The following is a 20,673-nucleotide window of genomic DNA, read 5'->3' as shown; positions in this document are numbered from 1 at the left end:
CTGGTTAGAGAACGGTCTGTAGCTGGTTAGAGACATGTCTGTAGCTGGTTAGAGGCCGGTCTATAGATGGTTTGAGACGGGTCTGTAGCTGGTTAGAGACAGGTCTGTGACTGGTTAGAGACATGTCTGTAGCTGGTTAGAGACAGTTCCTTAGCTGGTTAGAGACCGGTCTGTAGCTGGTTAGAGACAGGTCTGTAGCTAGTTAGAGACAGGTCTGTAGCTGGTTAGAGACCGGTCTGTAGCTGGTTAGAGACAGGTCTGTAGCTAGTTAGAGACAGGTCTGTAGCTGTTTAGAGACAGATCTGTAACGAGTTAGAGAAGGGTCTGTAGCTGGTTAGAGACTTGTCTGTAGCTAGTTAGAGACAGGTCTGTAACTGGTTAGAGACCGGTCTGTAGCTGGTTAGAGACAGTTCCTTAGCTGGTTAGAGACCGGTCTGTAGCTGGTTAGAGACCGGTCCGTAACTGGTTAGAGACAGGTCCGTAGCTGGTTAGAGAACGGTCTGTAGCTGGTTAGAGACAGGTCTGTAGCTGGTTAGAGACAGGTCTGTAGTTGGTTAGAGACATGTCTGTAGCTGGTTAGAGACAGGTCTGTAACTGGTATGAGACATGTATGTAGCTGGTTAGAGACAGGTCTGTAACTGGTATGAGACAGGTCTGTAGCTGGTTAGAGACAGGTCTGTAACTGGTTAGAGACAGGTCTGTAACTGGTTAGAGACAGGTCTGTAGCTAGTTAGAGACATGTATGTAGCTGGTTAGAGACAGGTCTGTAACTGGTATGAGACAGGTCTGTAACTGGTTAGAGACAGGTCCCTAGCTGGTTAGAGACAGGTCTGTAACTGGTTAGAGACAGGTCTGTAGCTGGTTAGAGACCGCTGTAGCTGGTTAGAGACAGGTCTGTAACTGGTTAGAGACAGGTCTGTAACTGGTTAGAGGCAGGTCTGTAGCTGGTTAGAGACAGGTCTATTGCTGTTTAGAGACAGGTCTGTCGCTGGTTAGAGACTGGTCTATAGCTTGTTAGAGGCAGGTCTATAGCTGGTTAGTGGCAGGTCTGTAGCTGGTTAGAGACCGGTCCGTAACTGGTTAGAGACAGGTCTGTAACTGGGTAGAGACAGGTCTGTAACTGGTTAGAGACATGTCTGTAACTGGTTAGAGACATGTCTGTAACTGGTTAGAGACATGTCTGTAGCTGGTTAGAGACCCGTCTGTAACTGGTATGAGACAGGTCTGTAACTGCTAAAAGACAGGTCTGTAGCTGGTTAGAGACAGGTCTGTAGCTGGTAAAAGACAGGTCTGTAGCTGGTAAAAGACAGGTCTGTAGCTGGTAAAAGACAGGTCTGTAGCTGGTTAGAGACAGGTCTGTAACTGGTTAGAGACAGGTCTGTAGCTGGTTAGAGACAGGTCGGTAACTGGTTAGAGACCGGTCTATAGCTGGTTAGAGACGGGTCTTTAGCTGGTAAGAGATAGGTTTGTATCTGGTTAGAGACAGGTCTGTAGCTGGTTAGAGACAGGTCTATAGCTGGTTAGAGACAGGTCTGTAACTGGTTAGAGACAGGTCTTTAGCTGGTTAGAGACAGGTCTGTACCTGGTTAGAGACCGGTCTGTAGCTGGTTAGAGACCGGTCTGTAACTGGTTAGAGACAGGTCTGTAACTGGTTAGAGACAGGTCTGTAACTGGTTACAGACAGCTGTAGCTGGTTAGAGACAGGTCTGTAACTGGTTAGAGACAGGTCCCTAGCTGGTTAGAGACAGGTCTGTAACTGGTTAGAGACAGGTCTGTAGCTGGTTAGAGACAGCTGTAGCTGGTTAGAGACAGGTCTGTAACTGGTTAGAGGCAGGTCTGTAGCTGGTTAGAGACAGGTCTATTGCTGTTTAGAGACAGGTCTGTCGCTGGTTAGAGACTGGTCTGTAGCTGGTTAGAGACATGACTGTAGCTGGTTAGAGACGACTATAGCTGGTTAGAGACCGGTCTGAAGCTAGTTAGAGACTGGTCTTTAGCTGGTTAGAGACTGGTCTGTAGCTGATTAGAGACAGGTCTGTAGCTGGTTAGAGACAGGTCTGTAGCTGGTTAGAGGCAGGTCTGTAGCTGGTAAAAGACAGGTCTGTAGCTGGTTAGAGACAGGTCTGTGACTGGTTAGAGACATGTCTTTAGCTGGTTAGAGACAGGTCTGTAACTGGTTAGAGACAGCTGTAGCTGGTAAGAGATAGGTCTGTAACTGGTTAGAGACAGGTCTATAGTTGGTTAGAGACAGGTCTGTCGCTGGTTAGAGACATGTCTGTAGCTGGTTAGAGACATGTCTGTAGCTGGTTAGAGGCCGGTCTATAGCTGGTTAGAGACGGGTCTGTAGCTGGTTAGAGACAGGTCTGTGACTGGTTAGAGACATGTCTGTAGCTGGTTAGAGACAGTTCCTTAGCTGGTTAGAGACAGGTCTGTAGCTGGTTAGAGACAGGTCTGTAGCTAGTTAGAGACAGGTCTGTAGCTGGTTAGAGACCGGTCTGTAGCTGGTTAGAGACAGATCTGTAGCTAGTTAGAGACAGGTCTGTAGCTGTTTAGAGACAGGTCTGTAACGAGTTAGAGAAGGGTCTGTAGCTGGTTAGAGACAGGTCGGTATCTGGTTAGAGACAGGTCTGTAGCTGGTTAGAGACAGGTCTATAGCTGGTTAGAGACAGGTCTGTAACTGGTTAGAGACAGGTCTTTAGCTGGTTAGAGACAGGTCTGTACCTGGTTAGAGACCGGTCTGTAGCTGGTTAGAGACCGGTCTGTAACTGGTTAGAGACAGGTCTGTAACTGGTTAGAGACAGGTCTGTAACTGGTTACAGACAGCTGTAGCTGGTTAGAGACAGGTCTGTAACTGGTTAGAGACAGGTCCCTAGCTGGTTAGAGACAGGTCTGTAACTGGTTAGAGACAGGTCTGTAGCTGGTTAGAGACAGCTGTAGCTGGTTAGAGACAGGTCTGTAACTGGTTAGAGGCAGGTCTGTAGCTGGTTAGAGACAGGTCTATTGCTGTTTAGAGACAGGTCTGTCGCTGGTTAGAGACTGGTCTGTAGCTGGTTAGAGACATGACTGTAGCTGGTTAGAGACGACTATAGCTGGTTAGAGACCGGTCTGAAGCTAGTTAGAGACTGGTCTTTAGCTGGTTAGAGACTGGTCTGTAGCTGATTAGAGACAGGTCTGTAGCTGGTTAGAGACAGGTCTGTAGCTGGTTAGAGGCAGGTCTGTAGCTGGTAAAAGACAGGTCTGTAGCTGGTTAGAGACAGGTCTGTGACTGGTTAGAGACATGTCTTTAGCTGGTTAGAGACAGGTCTGTAACTGGTTAGAGACAGCTGTAGCTGGTAAGAGATAGGTCTGTAACTGGTTAGAGACAGGTCTATAGTTGGTTAGAGACAGGTCTGTCGCTGGTTAGAGACATGTCTGTAGCTGGTTAGAGACATGTCTGTAGCTGGTTAGAGGCCGGTCTATAGCTGGTTAGAGACGGGTCTGTAGCTGGTTAGAGACAGGTCTGTGACTGGTTAGAGACATGTCTGTAGCTGGTTAGAGACAGTTCCTTAGCTGGTTAGAGACAGGTCTGTAGCTGGTTAGAGACAGGTCTGTAGCTAGTTAGAGACAGGTCTGTAGCTGGTTAGAGACCGGTCTGTAGCTGGTTAGAGACAGATCTGTAGCTAGTTAGAGACAGGTCTGTAGCTGTTTAGAGACAGGTCTGTAACGAGTTAGAGAAGGGTCTGTAGCTGGTTAGAGACTTGTCTGTAGCTAGTTAGAGACAGGTCTGTAACTGGTTAGAGACCGGTCTGTAGCTGGTTAGAGACAGTTCCTTAGCTGGTTAGAGACCGGTCCGTAACTGGTTAGAGACAGGTCCGTAGCTGGTTAGAGAACGGTCTGTAGCTGGTTAGAGACCGGTCCGTAACTGGTTAGAGACAGGTCCGTAGCTGGTTAGAGAACGGTCTGTAGCTGGTTAGAGACAGGTCTGTAGCTGGTTAGAGACAGGTCTGTAACTGGTTAGAGACAGGTCTGTAGCTGATAAAAGACAGGTGTGTAGCTGGTTAGAGACAGTTCCTTAGCTGGTTAGAGACCGGTCTGTAGCTGGTTAGAGACCGGTCCGTAACTGGTTAGAGACAGGTCCTTAGCTGGTTAGAGAACGGTCTGTAGCTGGTTAGAGACAGGCTTTAACTGGTTAGAGACAGGTCTGTAGCTGATAAAAGACAGGTCTGTAGCTGGTTTGAGACATGTCTGTAGCTGTTTAGAGACAGGTCTGTAACTGGTTAGAGACAGGTCTGTAACTGGTTATAGACAGGTCTGTAACTGGTTAGAGACAGGTCTGTAGCTGGTTAGAGACCGGTCTGTAGCTGGTTAGAGACCGGTCTGTCACTGGTTAGAGACAGGTCTGTAGCTGGTTAGAGACAGGTCTGTAACTGGGTAGAGACAGGTCTGTAGCTGGTTAGAGAAAGGTCTATAGCTGGTTAGAGGCAGGTCTATAGCTGGTTAGAGGCAGGTCTGTAGCTGGTTAGAGACCGGCCCGTAACTGGTTAGAGACAGGTCTGTAACTGGTTAGAGACAGGTCTGTAACTGGTTAGAGACATGTCTTTAGCTGGTTAGAGACAGGTCTGTAACTGGTTAGAGAACGGTCTGTAGCTGGTTAGAGACCGGTCTGTAGCTGCTTAGAGACAGGTCTGTAGCTGGTTAGAGACAGGTCTGTAGCTGGTTAGAGACGGGTCTGTAACTGGGTAGAGACAGGTCTGTAGCTGGTTAGAGAAAGGTCTATAGCTGGTTTGAGGCAGGTCTATAGCTGGTTAGTGGCAGGTCTGTAGCTGGTTAGAGACCGGTCCGTAACTGGTTAGAGACAGGTCTGTAACTGGGTAGAGACAGGTCTGTAACTGGTTAGAGACATGTCTGTAGCTGGTTAGAGACAGGTCTGTAGCTGGTTAGAGACAGGTCTGTAGCTGTTTAGAGACAGGTCTGTAACAAGTTAGAGAAGGGTCTGTAGCTGGTTAGAGACTTGTCTGTAGCTAGTTAGAGACAGGTATATAGCTGGTTAGAGACAGGTCTGTAACTGGTTAGAGACCGGTCTGTAGCTGGTTAGAGACAGTTCCTTAGCTGGTTAGTGACCGGTCTGTACCTGGTTAGAGACAGGTCTGTAGCTAGTTAGAGACAGGTCTGTAGCTGTTTAGAGACAGGTCTGTAACGAGTTAGAGACAGGTCCGTAGCTGGTTAGAGAACGGTCTGTAGCTGGTTAGAGACAGGTCTGTAGCTGGTTAGAGACCGGTCTGTAGCTGGTTAGAGACAGGTCTGTAACTGGTTAGAGACAGGTCTATAGCTGGTTAGAGACGGGTCTGTAGCTGGTTAGAGACCGGTCTGTAACTGGTATGAGACAGGTCTGAAACTGGTATGAGACAGGTCTGTAACTGGGTGGAGACATGTCTGTAACTGGTTAGAGACCGGTCTGTAGCTGGTTAGAGACCGGTCTGTAACTGCTATGAGACAGGTCTGTAACTGGTTAGAGACATGTCTGTATCTGGTTAGAGACAGGTCTGTAGTTGGTTAGAGACATGTCTGTAGCTGGTTAGAGACAGGTCTGTAACTGGTATGAGACATGTATGTAGCTGGTTAGAGACAGGTCTGTAACTGGTATGAGACAGGTCTGTAACTGGTATGAGACAGGTCTGTAACTGGTTAGAGACAGGTCTGTAGCTGGTTAGAGACCCGTCTGTAACTGGTATGAGACAGGTCTGTAACTGCTAAAAGACCGGTCTGTAGCTGGTTAGAGACAGGTCTGTAGCTGGTAAAAGACAGGTCTGTAGCTGGTAAAAGACAGGTCTGTAGCTGGTTAGAGACAGGTCTGTAACTGGTTAGAGACAGGTCTGTAGCTGGTTAGAGACAGGTCTGTAACTGGTTAGAGACCGGTCTATAGCTGGTTAGAGACAGGTCTTTAGCTGGTTAGAGACAGGTCTGTAACTGGTTAGAGACAGGTCCCTAGCTGGTCTGAGACAGGTCCCTAGCTGGTTAGAGACAGGTCCCTAGCTGGTTAGAGACAGGTCCGTAGCTGGTTAGAGACAGGTCTGTAGCTGGTTAGAGACAGGTCTGTAACGAGTTAGAGAAGGGTCTGTAGCTGGTTAGAGACTTGTCTGTAGCTAGTTAGAGACAGGTCTATAGCTGGTTAGAGACAGGTCTGTAACTGGTTAGACACCGGTCTGTAGCTGGTTAGAGACAGTTCCTTAGCTGGTTAGAGACCGGTCTGTAGCTGGTTAGAGACAGGTCTGTATCTAGTTAGAGACAGGTCTGTAGCTGTTTAGAGACAGGTCTGTAACGAGTTAGAGACAGGTCCGTAGCTGGTTAGAGAACGGTCTGTAGCTGGTTAGAGACAGGTCTGTAACTGGTTAGACAGGTCTGTAGCTGGTAAAAGACAGGTCTGTAGCTGGTTAGAGACAGGTCTTTAACTGGTTAGAGACAGGTCTGTAGCTGGTTAGAGACAGGTATGTAACTGGTTAGAGACAGGTCTGTAACTGGTAAGAGACAGTTTTTTAGCTGGTTAGAGACAGGTCTGTAACTGGTTAGAGACAGGTCTGTAGCTGGTTAGAGACAGGTCTGTAACTGGTTAGAGACAGGTCTGTAGCTGGTTAGAGAAATGTCTGTAGCTGTTTAGAGACAGGTCTGTAACTGGTTAGAGACCGGTCTGTAGCTGTTTAGAGACAGGTCTGTAACTGGTTAGAGACAGGTCTGTAACTGGTAAGAGACAGTTTTTTAGCTGGTTAGAGACAGGTCTGTAACTGGTTAGAGACAGGTCTGTAGCTGGTTAGAGACAGGTCTGTAACTGGTTAGAGACAGGTCTGTAGCTGGTTAGAGAAATGTCTGTAGCTGTTTAGAGACAGGTCTGTAACTGGTTAGAGACCGGTCTGTAGCTGTTTAGAGACAGGTCTGTAGCTGGTTAGAGACAGGTCTGTAGCTGGTTAGAGACAGGTTTGTAGCTGGTTACAGTCTGGTCTGTAACTGCTTAGAGACAGGTCTGTTGCTGGTTAGAGGCAGGTCTGTAGCTGGTTAGAGACCGGTCCGTAACTGGTTAGAGACCGGTCCGTAACTGGTTAGAGACAGGTCTGTAACTGGTTAGAAACCGGTCTGTAGCTGGTTAGAGACAGGTCTGTTGCTGGTTAGAGACATGTCTATAGCTGGTTAGAGACGGGTCTGTAGCTGGTTAGAGACCGGTCTGTAGCTGGTTAGAGACAGGTCTGTAGCTGGTTAGAGACAGGTCTGAAGCTGGTTAGAGACAGGTCTGTAACTGGTTAGAGAAATGTCTGTAGCTGGTTAGACACAGGTTTGTAGCTGGTTACAGTCTGGTCTGTAACTGCTTACAGACAGGTCTGTAGCTGGTTAGAGACCGGTCTATAGCTGGTTAGAAACCGGTCCGTAACTGGTTAGAGACCGGTCCGTAACTGGTTAGAGACAGGTCCGTAACTGGTTTGAGATCGGTCTGTAGCTGGTTAGACACAGGTTTGTAGCTGGTTACAGTCTGGTCTGTAACTGCTTAGAGACAGGTCTGTAGCTGGTTAGAGACCGGTCTATAGCTGGTTAGAGACAGGTCTGTGGCTGGTTAGAGACGGGTCTGTAGCTGGTATGAGACAGGTCTGTAGCTGGTTAGAGACAGGTCTGTAGCTGGTTAGAGACCGGTCTGTAGCTGGTTTGAGACCGGTCTGTAGCTGGTTAGAGACAGGTCTGTGGCTGGTTAGAGACAGGTCTGTAGCTGGTTAGAGACCGGTCTATAGCTGGTTAGAGACGGGTCTGTAACTGCTTAGAGACAGCTGTAGCTGGTTAGAGACCGGTCTTTCGCTGGTTAGAGACAGGTCTGTAACTGGTTAGCGACCGGTCTGTAGCTGGTTTGAGACAGGTCTGTAACTGGTTAGAGACATGTCTATAGCTGGTTAGAGACAGGTCTGTAACTGGTTAGAGACAGGTCTGTAACTGGTTAGAGACAGGTCTGTAGCTGGTTAGAGACAGGTCCGTAGCTGGTTAGAGACAGGTCTGTAACTGGTTAGAGACAGGTCTGTAACGAGTTAGAGAAGGGTCTGTAGCTGGTTAGAGACTTGTCTGTAGCTAGTTAGAGACAGGTCTATAGCTGGTTAGAGACAGGTCTTTAGCTGGTTAGAGACAGGTCTGTAACTGGTTAGAGACAGGTCCCTAGCTGGTCTGAGACAGGTCCCTAGCTGGTTAGAGACAGGTCCCTAGCTGGTTAGAGACAGGTCCGTAGCTGGTTAGAGACAGGTCTGTAGCTGGTTAGAGACAGGTCTGTAACGAGTTAGAGAAGGGTCTGTAGCTGGTTAGAGACTTGTCTGTAGCTAGTTAGAGACAGGTCTATAGCTGGTTAGAGACAGGTCTGTAACTGGTTAGACACCGGTCTGTAGCTGGTTAGAGACAGTTCCTTAGCTGGTTAGAGACCGGTCTGTAGCTGGTTAGAGACAGGTCTGTATCTAGTTAGAGACAGGTCTGTAGCTGTTTAGAGACAGGTCTGTAACGAGTTAGAGACAGGTCCGTAGCTGGTTAGAGAACGGTCTGTAGCTGGTTAGAGACAGGTCTGTAACTGGTTAGACAGGTCTGTAGCTGGTAAAAGACAGGTCTGTAGCTGGTTAGAGACAGGTCTTTAACTGGTTAGAGACAGGTCTGTAGCTGGTTAGAGACAGGTATGTAACTGGTTAGAGACAGGTCTGTAACTGGTAAGAGACAGTTTTTTAGCTGGTTAGAGACAGGTCTGTAACTGGTTAGAGACAGGTCTGTAGCTGGTTAGAGACAGGTCTGTAACTGGTTAGAGACAGGTCTGTAGCTGGTTAGAGAAATGTCTGTAGCTGTTTAGAGACAGGTCTGTAACTGGTTAGAGACCGGTCTGTAGCTGTTTAGAGACAGGTCTGTAACTGGTTAGAGACAGGTCTGTAACTGGTAAGAGACAGTTTTTTAGCTGGTTAGAGACAGGTCTGTAACTGGTTAGAGACAGGTCTGTAGCTGGTTAGAGACAGGTCTGTAACTGGTTAGAGACAGGTCTGTAGCTGGTTAGAGAAATGTCTGTAGCTGTTTAGAGACAGGTCTGTAACTGGTTAGAGACCGGTCTGTAGCTGTTTAGAGACAGGTCTGTAGCTGGTTAGAGACAGGTCTGTAGCTGGTTAGAGACAGGTTTGTAGCTGGTTACAGTCTGGTCTGTAACTGCTTAGAGACAGGTCTGTTGCTGGTTAGAGGCAGGTCTGTAGCTGGTTAGAGACCGGTCCGTAACTGGTTAGAGACCGGTCCGTAACTGGTTAGAGACAGGTCTGTAACTGGTTAGAAACCGGTCTGTAGCTGGTTAGAGACAGGTCTGTTGCTGGTTAGAGACATGTCTATAGCTGGTTAGAGACGGGTCTGTAGCTGGTTAGAGACCGGTCTGTAGCTGGTTAGAGACAGGTCTGTAGCTGGTTAGAGACAGGTCTGAAGCTGGTTAGAGACAGGTCTGTAACTGGTTAGAGAAATGTCTGTAGCTGGTTAGACACAGGTTTGTAGCTGGTTACAGTCTGGTCTGTAACTGCTTACAGACAGGTCTGTAGCTGGTTAGAGACCGGTCTATAGCTGGTTAGAAACCGGTCCGTAACTGGTTAGAGACCGGTCCGTAACTGGTTAGAGACAGGTCCGTAACTGGTTTGAGATCGGTCTGTAGCTGGTTAGACACAGGTTTGTAGCTGGTTACAGTCTGGTCTGTAACTGCTTAGAGACAGGTCTGTAGCTGGTTAGAGACCGGTCTATAGCTGGTTAGAGACAGGTCTGTGGCTGGTTAGAGACGGGTCTGTAGCTGGTATGAGACAGGTCTGTAGCTGGTTAGAGACAGGTCTGTAGCTGGTTAGAGACCGGTCTGTAGCTGGTTTGAGACCGGTCTGTAGCTGGTTAGAGACAGGTCTGTGGCTGGTTAGAGACAGGTCTGTAGCTGGTTAGAGACCGGTCTATAGCTGGTTAGAGACGGGTCTGTAACTGCTTAGAGACAGCTGTAGCTGGTTAGAGACCGGTCTTTCGCTGGTTAGAGACAGGTCTGTAACTGGTTAGCGACCGGTCTGTAGCTGGTTTGAGACAGGTCTGTAACTGGTTAGAGACATGTCTATAGCTGGTTAGAGACAGGTCTGTAACTGGTTAGAGACAGGTCTGTAACTGGTTAGAGACAGGTCTGTAGCTGGTTAGAGACATGTCTGTAGCTGGTTAGAGACAGGTCTGTAACTGGTTAGACAGGTCTGTAACTGGTTAGAGACAGGTCTGTAGCTGGTTAGAGACCGGTCTGTAGCTGGTTAGAGACAGGTCTGTAACTGGTTAGAGACAGGTCTGTAACTGGTTAGAGACAGGTCTGTAACTGGTTAGAGACAGGTCTGTAGCTGGTTAGAGAAAGGTCTATAGCTGGTTAGAGGCAGGTCTGTAGCTGGTTAGAGACCGGTCTGTAGCTGGTTAGAGACCGGTCCGTAACTGGTTAGAGACAGGTCTGTAACTGGTTAGAGACAGGTCTGTAACTGGTTAGAGAAAGGTCTATAGCTGGTTAGAGGCAGGTCTGTAACTGGTTAGAGACCGGTCTGTAGCTGGTTAGAGACAGGTCTGTAACTGGTTAGAGACAGGTCTGTAACTGGTTAGAGACAGGTCTGTAACTGGTTAGAGACAGGTCTGTAGCTGGTTAGAGAAAGGTCTATAGCTGGTTAGAGGCAGGTCTGTAACTGGTTAGAGACCGGTCTGTAGCTGGTTAGAGACAGTTCCTTAGCTGGTTAGATACAGGTCCGTAGCTGGTTAGAGAACAGTCTGTAGCTGGTTAGAGACAGGTCTGTAACTGGTTAGACAGGTCTGTAGCTGGTAAAAGACAGGTCTGTAGCTGGTTAGAGACAGGTCTGTAACTGGTTAGAGACAGGTCTGTAGCTGGTTAGAGACAGGTATGTAACTGGTTAGAGACAGGTCTGTAACTGGTAAGAGACAGTTTTTTAGCTGGTTAGAGACAGGTCTGTAACTGGTTAGAGACAGGTCTGTAGCTGGTTAGAGACAGGTCTGTAACTGTTTAGAGACAGGTCTGTAACTGGTTAGAGACAGGTCTGTAGCTGGTTAGAGACAGGTCTGTAACTGGTTAGAGACAGGTCTGTAGCTGGTTAGAGAAATGTCTGTAGCTGTTTAGAGACAGGTCTGTAACTGGTTAGAGACCGGTCTGTAGCTGTTTAGAGACAGGTCTGTAACTGGTTAGAGACAGGTCTGTAGCTGGTTATAGACAGGTCTGTAGCTGGTTAGAGACAGGTTTGTAGCTGGTTACAGTCTGGTCTGTAACTGCTTAGAGACAGGTCTGTAGCTGGTTAGAGACCGGTCCGTAACTGGTTAGAGACCGGTCCGTAACTGGTTAGAGACCGGTCCGTAACTGGTTAGAGAATGGTCTGTAACTGGTTAGAAACAGGTCTGTTGCTGGTTAGAGACATGTCTATAGCTGGTTAGAGACGGGTCTGTAGCTGGTTAGAGACCGGTCTGTAGCTGGTTAGAGACAGGTCTGAAGCTGGTTAGAGACAGGTCTGTAACTGGTTAGAGAAATGTCTGTAGCTGGTTAGACACAGGTTTGTAGCTGGTTACAGTTCGGTCTGTAACTGCTTAGAGACAGGTCTTTAGCTGGTTAGAGACCGGTCTATAGCTGGTTAGAAACCCGTCCGTAACTGGTTAGAGACCGGTCCGTAACTGGTTAGAGACAGGTCTGTAACTGGTTAGAAACCGGTCTGTAGCTGGTTAGAGAACGGTCTGTTGCTGGTTAGAGACATGTCTATAGCTGGTTAGAGACGGGTCTGTAGCTGGTTAGAGACCGGTCTGTAGCTGGTTAGAGACAGGTCTGAAGCTGGTTAGAGACAGGTCTTTAACTGGTTAGAGAAATGTCTGTAGCTGGTTAGACACAGGTTTGTAGCTGGTTACAGTCTGGTCTGTAACTGCTTAGAGACAGGTCTGTAGCTGGTTAGAGACCGGTCTATAGCTAGTTAGAGACAGGTCTGTGGCTGGTTAGAGACGGGTCTGTAGCTGGTTAGAGACAGGTCTGTAGCTGGTTAGAGACAGGTCTGTAGCTGGTTAGAGACAGGTCTGTGGCTGGTTAGAGACAGGTCTGTAGCTGGTTTGAGACCGGTCTGTAGCTGGTTAGAGACAGGTCTGTGGCTGGTTAGAGACAGGTCTGTGGCTGGTTTGAGACCGGTCTGTAGCTGGTTAGAGACAGGTCTGTAGCTGGTTAGAGACGGGTTTGTAACTGCTTAGAGACAGCTGTAGCTGGTTACAGACCGGTCTGTAGCTGGTTAGAGACAGGTCTGTAACTGGTTAGAGACAGGTCTGTAGCTGGTTAGAGACAGGTCCGTAACTGGTTAGAGACAGGTCTGTAGCTGGTTAGAGACAGGTCTTTAGCTGGTTAGAGGCCGGTCTATAGCTGGTGAGAGACGGGTCTGTAGCTGGTTAGAGACCGGTCTGTAGCTGTTTAGAGACAGGTCTGTAACTGGTTAGAGACAGGTCTGTAGCTGGTTATAGACAGGTCTGTAGCTGGTTAGAGACAGGTTTGTAGCTGGTTACAGTCTGGTCTGTAACTGCTTAGAGACAGGTCTGTAGCTGGTTAGAGGCAGGTCTGTAGCTGGTTAGAGACCGGTCCGTAACTGGTTAGAGACCGGTCTGTAACTGGTTAGAGACAGGTCTGTAAGTGGTTAGAAACAGGTCTGTTGCTGGTTAGAGACATGTCTATAGCTGGTTAGAGACGGGTCTGTAGCTGGTTAGAGACCGGTCTGTAGCTGGTTAGAGACAGGTCTGAAGCTGGTTAGAGACAGGTCTTTAACTGGTTAGAGAAATGTCTGTAGCTGGTTAGACACAGGTTTGTAGCTGGTTACAGTCTGGTCTGTAACTGCTTAGAGACAGGTCTTTAGCTGGTTAGAGACCGGTCTATAGCTGGTTAGAAACCCGTCCGTAACTGGTTAGAGACAGGTCCGTAACTGGTTAGAGACAGGTCTGTAACTGGTTAGAAACCGGTCTGTAGCTGGTTAGAGACAGGTCTGTTGCTGGTTAGAGACATGTCTATAGCTGGTTAGAGACGGGTCTGTAGCTGGTTAGAGACTGGTCTGTAGCTGGTTAGAGACAGGTCTGAAGCTGGTTAGAGACAGGTCTTTAACTGGTTAGAGAAATGTCTGTAGCTGGTTAGACACAGGTTTGTAGCTGGTTACAGTCTGGTCTGTAACTGCTTAGAGACAGGTCTGTAGCTGGTTAGAGACCGGTCTATAGCTAGTTAGAGACAGGTCTGTGGCTGGTTAGAGACGGGTCTGTAGCTGGTTAGAGACAGGTCTGTAGCTGGTTAGAGACAGGTCTGTAGCTGGTTAGAGACAGGTCTGTGGCTGGTTAGAGACAGGTCTGTAGCTGGTTTGAGACCGGTCTGTAGCTGGTTAGAGACAGGTCTGTGGCTGGTTAGAGACAGGTCTGTGGCTGGTTTGAGACCGGTCTGTAGCTGGTTAGAGACAGGTCTGTAGCTGGTTAGAGACGGGTCTGTAACTGCTTAGAGACAGCTGTAGCTGGTTAGAGACCGGTCTTTCGCTGGTTAGAGACAGGTCTGTAACTGGTTAGAGACAGGTCTGTAGCTGGTTAGAGACAGGTCCGTAACTGGCTAGAGACAGGTCTGTAGCTGGTTAGAGACAGGTCTTTAGCTGGTTAGAGGCCGGTCTATAGCTGGTTAGAGACGGGTCTGTAGCTGGTTAGAGACAGGTCTGTAGCTGGTTAGAGACAGGTCTGTAGCTGGTTAGAGGCCGGTCTATAGCTGGTTAGAGACGGGTAGGTAGCTGGTTAGAGACCGGTCCGTATCGGGTTAGAGACAGGTCTGTAGCTGGTTAGAGACAGGTCCGTAACGAGTTAGAGAAGGGTCTGTAGCTGGTTAGAGACTTGTCTGTAGCTAGTTAGAGACAGGTCTATAGCTGGTTAGAGACAGGTCTTTAACTGGTTAGAGACCGGTCTGTAGCTGGTTTGAGACAGTTCCTTAGCTGGTTAGAGACCGGTCTGTAGCTGGTTAGAGACCGGTCCGTAACTGGTTAGAGACCGGTCCGTAACTGGTTATAGACAGGTCCGTAGCTGGTTAGAGAACGGTCTGTAGCTGGTTAGAGACAGGTCCTTAACTGGTTAGAGACAGGTCTGTAGCTGGTAAAAGACAGGTCTGTAGCTGGTTAGAGACAGGTCTGTAACTGGTTAGAGACAGGTCTGTAGCTGGTTAGAGACAGGTATGTAGCTGGTTAGAGACAGGTCTGTAACTGGTAAGAGACAGTTTTTTAGCTGGTTAGAGACAGGTCTGTAACTGTTTAGAGACTTGTCTGTAACTGGTTAGAGACTTGTCTGTAGCTGTTTAGAGACAGGTCTAACTGGTTAGAGACAGGTCTGTAGCTGGTTAGAGACAGGTCTGTAGCTGGTTAGAGACAGGTCTGTAGCTGGTTAGAGACAGGTCTGTAGCTAGTTAGAGACAGGTCTGTAGCTGTTTAGAGACAGGTCTGTAACGAGTTAGAGAAGGGTCTGTAGCTGGTTAGAGACTTGTCTGTAGCTAGTTAGAGACAGGTCTATAGCTGGTTAGAGACAGGTCTGTAACTGGTTAGAGACCGGTCTGTAGCTGGTTAGAGACAGTTCCTTAGCTGGTTAGAGACAGGTCTGTAGCCGGTTAGAGACCGGTCCGTAACTGGTTAGAGACAGGTCTGTAACTGGTTAGAGACAGGTCTGTAGCTGGTAAAAGACAGGTCTGTAGCTGGTTAGAGACAGGTCTGTAACTGGTTAGAGACAGGTCTGTAGCTGGTTAGAGACAGGTCTGTTGCTGGTTAGAGACAGGTCTGTAACTGGTTAGAGACAGGTCTGTAGCTGGTTAGAGACCGGTCTGTAGCGGGTTAGAGACAGGTCTGTAACTGGTTAGAGACAGGTCTGTAGCTGGTTAGAGACAGGTCTATAGCTGGTTAGAGACAGGTCTGTAACTGGTTAGAGACGGGTCTGTAGCTGGTTAGAGACAGGTCTGTAGCTGGTTAGAGGCATGTCTGTAGCTGGTTAGAGGCAGGTCTGTAGCTGGTTAGAGACCGGTCCTTAGCTGGTTAGAGACCGGTCCGTAACTGGTTAGAGACCGGTCCGTAACTGGTTAGAGACAGGTCTGTAGCTGGTTATAGACAGGTCTGTTGCTGGTTAGAGACATGTCTGTAGCTGGTTAAAGACAGGTCTATAGCTGGTTAGAGATGGGTCTTTAGCTGGTTAGAGACGGGTCTGTAGCTGGTTAGAGACAGGTCTGTAACTGGTTAGAAACCGGTCTGTAGCTGGTTAGAGACAGGTCTGTTGCTGGTTAGAGACATGTCTGTAGCTGGTTAAAGACAGGTCTATAGCTGGTTAGAGATGGGTCTGTAGCTGGTTAGAGACGGGTCTGTAGCTGGTTAGAGACGGGTCTGAAGCTGGTTAGAGACGGGTCTGTAGCTGGTTAGAGACGGGTCTGTTGCTGGTTAGAGACATGTCTGTAGCTGGTTAAAGACAGGTCTATAGCTGGTTAGAGATGGGTCTTTAGCTGGTTAGAGACGGGTCTGTAGCTGGTTAGAGACAGGTCTGTAACTGGTTAGAAACCGGTCTGTAGCTGGTTAGAGACAGGTCTGTTGCTGGTTAGAGACATGTCTGTAGCTGGTTAAAGACAGGTCTATAGCTGGTTAGAGATGGGTCTGTAGCTGGTTAGAGACGGGTCTGTAGCTGGTTAGAGACGGGTCTGAAGCTGGTTAGAGACGGGTCTGTAGCTGGTTAGAGACGGGTCTGAAGCTGGTTAGAGACGGGTCTGTAACTGGTTAGAGAAATGTCTGTAGCTGGTTAGACACAGGTTTGTAGCTGGTTACAGTCTGGTCTGTAACTGCTTCGAGACAGCTGTAGCTGGTTAGAGACCGGTCTTTCGCTGGTTAGAGACAGGTCTGTGGCTGGTTAGAGACAGGTCTGTAGCTCGTTTGAGACCGGTCTGTAGCTGGTTAGAGACAGGTCTGTAGCTGGTTAGAGACGGGTCTGTAACTGCTTAGAGACAGCTGTAGCTGTTTAGAGACCGGTCTTTCGCTGGTTAGAGACAGGTCTGTAACTGGTTAGAGACAGGTCCGTAACTGGTTAGAGACCGGTCCGTAACTGGTTAGAGACAGGTCTGTAGCTGGTTAGAGACGGGTCTGTAACTGCTTAGAGACAGCTGTAGCTGTTTAGAGACCGGTCTTTCGCTGGTTAGAGACCGGTCCGTAACTGGTTAGAGACAGGTCCGTAACTGGTTAGAGACCGGTCCGTAACTGGTTAGAGACAGGTCTGTAGCTGGTTAGAGACAGGTCGGTAGCTGGTTAGAGACCGGTCCGTAACTGGTTAGAGACAGGTCTGTAGCTGGTTAGAGACAGGTCTGTAGCTGGTTAGAGACAGGTCGGTAGCTGGTTAGAGACCGGTCCGTAACTGGTTAGAGACAGGTCTGTAGCTGGTTAGAGACAGGTCTGTAGCTGGTTAGAGACCGGTCTGTAGCTGGTTAGAGGCCGGTCTGATAGGTCCTGGTGGGTCTTGAAAGGTCCTGGTGGATCCTGATGGATCCTGGTGGATCCTGATGGATCCTGAAAGGGCCTTGGCTGATCCTGTTGGATCCTGATATGTCCTGGTGAATCCTGATAGGTCCTGGTGGATCCTGGTGGATCCTGGTGGATCCTGATAGGTCCTGGTGGATCCTGATGGATCATGATAGGTCCTGGTGGATCCTGGTGGATCCTGATAGGCCCTGATGGATCCAGATAGGTCTTGATAGGTCCTGGTGGATCTTGAAAGGTCCTGGTGGATCCTGGTGGATCCTGGTCGGTCCTGATGGATCCAGATAGGTCCTGGTGGATCCTGATGGATCCTGATAGGTCCTGGTGGATCCTGGTATGTTCTGATAGATCCAGATAGGTCCTGGTGGATCCTGGTATGTTCTGATAGATCCAGATAGGTCCTGGTGGATCCTGGTGGATCCTGATAGCTCCTGATAGGTCCTGGTGAATCCTGGTGGATCCTGATAGGTCGTGATGGATCCTGATGGATCCTGATGGATCCTGGTGGATCCTGGTAGGTCCTGATGGATCCTGATAGGTCCTCGTGGATTCTGGTAGTTCCTGGAGGATCCAGATAGGTCCTGATAGGTCCTAATGGATCCTGGTAGATCCTGATGGATCCTGATATGTCCTGGTGGATCCTGATAGGTCGTGATGGATCCTGATGGATCCTGGTGGATCCTGGTAGGTCCTGGTGGATCCTGATAGGTCCTCGTGGATTCTGGTAGTTCCTGGAGGATCCAGATAGGTCCTGATAGGTCCTAATGGATCCTGGTAGATCCTGATGGATCCTGATATGTCCTGGTGGATCCTGATGGGTCTTGGTGGATGCTGATAGGTCCTGATGGATCCTGATAGGTCCTGGTGGATCCTGGTGGATCCTGGTCGATCCTGATGGATCCTGATAGCTCCTGATAGGTCCTGGTGGATCCTGATAGGTCGTGAGGGACCCTGATGGATCCTGGTAGATCCTGATGGATCCTGATATGTCCTGGTGGATCCTGATGGGTCTTGGTGGATGCTGATAGGTCCTGATGGATCCTGATAGGTCCTGGTGGATCCTGGTGGATCCTGGTCGATCCTGATGGATCCTGATAGCTCCTGATAGGTCCTGGTGGATCCTGATAGGTCGTGAGGGACCCTGATGGATCCTGGTAGATCCTGATGGATCCTGATAGGTCCTGGTGGATCCTGACAGGTCCTGGTGGATCCTGATGGATCCTGATAGGTCCTGATAGATCCTGACAGGTCCTGGTGGATCCTGATGGATCCTGATAGGTCCTGGTGGATCCAGGAAGGAAAACCTCCATCAGGAACAGAATCCAGAAGGAAAACCTCCCTTAGGACCAGAACCAGGAAGAAAAAACCTTCCTCAGGACCAGAACCAGGAAGGAAAACCTCCATCAGGAACAGAACCCAGAAGGAAAACCTCCATCTGGACCAGATTTATAAACACTTCCAGGAAAACTCAGTCAGAGCAGTGATGATGAAGACAAGAGAGAGGATGATGAAGGTGTCTCTTGGATTAGAGGTCCGGCTGGTTAAATTAGGAAGAGTATTTTGAGTCTCGGATGGCTTAGATCCCCCCCACCCCCTTCCTCTCACAGGCAATAATTACAGCCCTCAGTCTAATAATACTCTGCAGTGGGGGGAGGGGGAGGTCAGCTTGTGTTGATGTTTACTGCATGTTGTTTGAAGTTGTAACTGTAAATAAAGTTTTACAGAATGTACACAGATGTACTCTTTATGCTCTTTAATATGTAAATAAAGTAAATGAATAATTAATATGATTGAAAGCGATCAAAGTAAAAGAAGCGTAAGAAATGGAACTGGACCAACTCGCTTCTCCTTTGTTTGTTCCAAACTGCAGCACTGCCTCCATGGCAACGTGGAGCAACCAAGTATCATGTGGAGCGACCAAGAATCACGTCGAATGACCAAGTATCACGAGTATCACGTCGAATGACCAAGTATCACGAGAAGCGACCGAGTATCACGTCGAATGACCAAGTATCACGAGAAGCGACCAAGTATCACGTCGAATGACCAAGTATCACGAGAAGCGACCGAGTATCACGTCGAATGACCAAGTATCATGTGGAGCGACCAAGAATCACGTCGAATGACCAAGTATCATGTGGAGCGACCAAGAATCACGTTGAATGACCAAGTATCACGAGAAGCGACCGAGTATCACGTCGAATGACCAAGTATCACGAGAAGCGACCGAGTATCACGTTGAATGACCAAGTATCACGAGAAGCGACCGAGTATCATGTCGAATGACCAAGTATCACGAGAAGCGACCGAGTATCACGTCGAATGACCAAGTATCACGAGGAGCGACCGAGTATCACGTAGAATGACCAAGTATCACGAGAAGCGACCGAGTATCATGTCGAATGACCAAGTATCACGAGAAGCGACCGAGTATCACGTCGAATGACCAAGTATCACGAGGAGCGACCGAGTATCACGTCGAATGACCAAGTATCACGAGAAGCGACCGAGTATCACGTTGAATGACCAAGTATCACGAGAAGCGACCGAGTATCATGTCGAATGACCAAGTATCACGAGAAGCGACCGAGTATCACGTCGAATGACCAAGTATCACGAGGAGCGACCGAGTATCACGTAGAATGACCAAGTATCACGAGAAGCGACCGAGTATCATGTCGAATGACCAAGTATCACGAGAAGCGACCGAGTATCACGTCGAATGACCAAGTATCACGAGGAGCGACCGAGTATCACGTCGAACGACCGAGTATCACGAGGAGCGACCGAGTATCACGTCGAACGACCGAGTATCACGAGGAGCGAGGAGTATCACGTCGAACAACTGAGTATCATGTGGAGCCACCGAGTATCACGTCGAACAACCAAGTATCATGTGGAGCGACCAAGTATCATGTCGAACAACCGAGTATCACGTGGAGCCACCGAGTATCACGTGGAGCCACCGAGTATCCTGTCGAACAACCGAGTATCACGTGGAGCGACCGAGTATAACGTGGAGCGACCGAGTATCATGTCAAACAACTGAGTATCACGAGGGAGACGGGCCTGATAACCAAAGGCTCTGCCTTCTGCTTGGCTCTTTGAGACTCTAGGAACCACTGAAGGCTTTTTAGGGCATATTTAGGACAGCCCATTAATAGAGAGTTACAGTAATCTAGTCTCGAAGTAACAAAAGCGTGAACCAGTTTTTCTGCATCACTCTGACACAGAATGTCCCTAATTTTGGCTATATTACGTAAATGAAAGAAGGCTGTTTTAGTAACCTGCTTAATATGTGGGCCAAAGGACAGGTCAGGGTCAAATATTACTCCAAGGTTTCTCACTGTAGCACTGGAAGCTAAAGTAATGCCATCCAGGTTCATTACAAAACCGGAAAATTTAGCTCTGAGTTTTTCAGATCCAACGAGAATTACTTCAGTCTTATCTGAGTTTAAGAGGAGAAAATTTCTAGACATCTAAGTCTTTATGTCTATGAGACAATTTTGTAGCCTATTGGTCTGATTTGTTTAATCTGGTTTAAAGGATAAGTATATTTGAGTATCATCTGCATAACAATGAAAGTTTATTCCATGTTGTCTAATAACTTTGCCTAAAGGGAGCATATATAGTGTGAAGAGTACTGGTCCAAGTACAGAACCTTGAGGAACTCCATGACTTACTGTAGTTTGTGAGGAGGACTTGTCATTTACATGAACAAACTGAAGTCTATCAGATAAATGTGATTTAAACCATCTTAACGCTGTACCTGTAATTCCAACCACCTGTTCAATTCAATTCAATTCAATTTAACTTTATTTATATAGCGTCAAATCACGGCAATGCCATCTCAAGACGCTTTACAGACAGAGGGGAAAACATAATGAAGGCCAATTCATAACAGCCTATATAAGGAAACCAACAGATTGAGTTCTCCCATCCTGAGCAAGCACACTGGCGACAGTGGGAAGGAAAAAACTCCCTTTTAACAAGAAGGAAACCTCCGGCAGAACCCGGCTCAAGGACAGAAAGAGAAAAAGAAAGAAGCTCAGTATATCAGGAAATGTCCCTCAGCAGTCTAAACCTATAGCAGCATAACTAAGGGATGCTAACCATCCCTAGCTATAGGACTTGACAG

The sequence above is a fragment of the Telmatherina bonti genome (genome assembly GCF_933228915.1).
Source record: "Telmatherina bonti genome assembly, chromosome: 23".
Classification (NCBI taxonomy): Eukaryota; Metazoa; Chordata; class Actinopteri; order Atheriniformes; family Telmatherinidae; genus Telmatherina; species Telmatherina bonti.
This window is presented reverse-complemented; position numbering follows the sequence as displayed.